The 2203-nt window shown below is 31.3% G+C and overlaps 1 pseudogene; it reads left to right on the top strand.

Moving 5' to 3' along the window:
• The first annotated feature begins 19 nt into the window (after positions 1-19).
• On the top strand, positions 20-994 carry LOC111241493 (annotated as a pseudogene).
• Positions 995-2203: the final 1209 nt, after the last annotated feature.

The raw sequence follows: 2203 nt of genomic DNA on the forward strand, positions 1-2203 counted from the left end.
CTTTTATCATTATCCATAGGAATGCAGCATTAATTCTCCCAACTATGGACCATTGCCTCCCGGTGCTCCTGCTTGGTGTCAGGCCCCTTTTGATCCCGAAGGACTCCTAAGGTGAACAACTCATTATGTCAGTCTCAGTGAGGAGAGAGAGATAGAAAAAGTGAGCAATATTTGAATGTGAAATTTAGTTAATAAAAATGGTTGCTACAAATTTAGTTCATAAGAACGTTTGCTATTCTTTATTGTCCCTAATTTTGTATCCATTTTGTGGCATTATAGTTCAGTGATGGCTATTGTTACTTGCTTGGTTGGGTTGCACTACGGACATATTATTGTCCATTTTAAGGTAATACTTGCTCTTGTATTATCTCTTAGCTGTTTTTACTTGTAACATGTAAGTTACTCAGTTGTTTCCATGTTGCTGGATGCAGGACCACCGAGTGAGAACCATATATTGGACGATCCCAACCTCTTGTCTTGTAGTTTTTGGCCTTGCGTTGGATTTATTTGGTATGCAGTCTGTTTACCTATTTCTTGCACAAGACCATTTTTCCACTTCCATTTACGTCGTGTATAGATATTGACCTGGCTGTTGTTGTAGGAATGCATATAAATAAGGTTCTGTATTCCCTCAGTTACACGTGCTTACGGCAGGCATCCTCTTTGTCGGAATATACTTAATGGCTAGATTTTATTTGTGTTTATTAAAAATTTTAGAGGTCTTCATTTGATAATCGTACATTAATATTTTTGGTTCCCATTCCTTGCAGGTTGACGTGTGTGGGTATAGACGAATGACTATTTTTTTGGGACGGATGGGCATGCATGCATTGATGTTAAAAATTTCTGATTTTCGTATGTTTAAAGTGTAAATTTGTGGAAAATTTTAAAAATAGTTAAATCAACAAACCAATTTATTTTTGTTCATAAATAGATGAGAAGAGACACAACTAGGAAAAATCTTATACTCCAACGAAGATCCCAACTGAATCAATCTCCTTTGAAAAATTCTACTAGACACGTGAATCATCATAACATATGTTTTAAGTGCGAACAATTATTATACTAAAGATTGACATATTAAAAGACATGTTTGTTTCAAGTTTGGAAAACCAGATCATGTATTATCTTTATGTAGACATTATAAGCTACATTTTAATTTTGTTGCACCCAATAAAATACCTACCACATCACAAGAATCTAAATCATGATTGTGGTTAAAATCACTTAAAACCATGAACTAATTAAAAACATATTTATTAAGTGCTACTTGTTTATTCATTTATAATAATTATATTCAATATTTTAACTTGTCATATTTTTTTGTTCAAACATTAATTTAGTTGTTTCAACTTAAATAAATATGTTTGGAATTATCAATAAAATTTATTTATTATTCCATATTCATTTTATAAATCTAGTTTGTTTACCATTATCTTAATTTGACGTAATATTATATACGAATGAATATGATTACCTTATAATCAAGTTAGGTTCGATATACATATATATCCACACAGGTAAGATATTATCTATTTTAAGCCAAACCATCACGAATTTGTTTTTAGTACCACTCCAAAATGTTTCTTATTAATGGAGGTATCTATGTGTATCTGTCTCTTATTTTATTCAATGTCAGACTTTTTTTTTATCCCAACATTAAATTCACTTACTAATTTAGTGAGTGAATTTTATAAACTATAGTTGTTGTTATTTTCTATATAAATAATAAAATAAAATTGATTTGAAAATAATGGTTCAAAATTTTCCTCATAAAATTTATCATTAGAGAACAATTTAAAATATATTTTATTCTTGGTTTAATACCTATTTTGGTCCCTCCTTTGGGAGGGTTTGTTCAAANTGGTCCCTCCTTTTTTCAAAAGTTCACTTAAGTCCTACATTTTGCAAAAACGGTTCAAAGTGGTCCTTTTTACTAACGACGTTAACTTTCTTAACGGCACAGCTGCCAGGTGGCTATCATCTGCTGATTTGGCATTGTTAATTNTTTTTAAAAAATTTATAATGATTACGTGGAAATGTTTATACTTAGGGTTGGATTAGAGAAGGATTTAGGGGTAATTGATCCTGTTACAGTGATTGATGATTATTGTTCCCAAGTTTAAAAGCCATGGTTAGGGTTTGTGGTCATTTGCTCCAGAGTTTTGGACAGTGAGAAGGTTAGGGTTTAGAGTTTTGAATG

Source organism: Vigna radiata, chromosome 4 (genome assembly GCF_000741045.1).
Source record: "Vigna radiata var. radiata cultivar VC1973A chromosome 4, Vradiata_ver6, whole genome shotgun sequence".
NCBI lineage: Eukaryota > Viridiplantae > Streptophyta > Magnoliopsida > Fabales > Fabaceae > Vigna > Vigna radiata.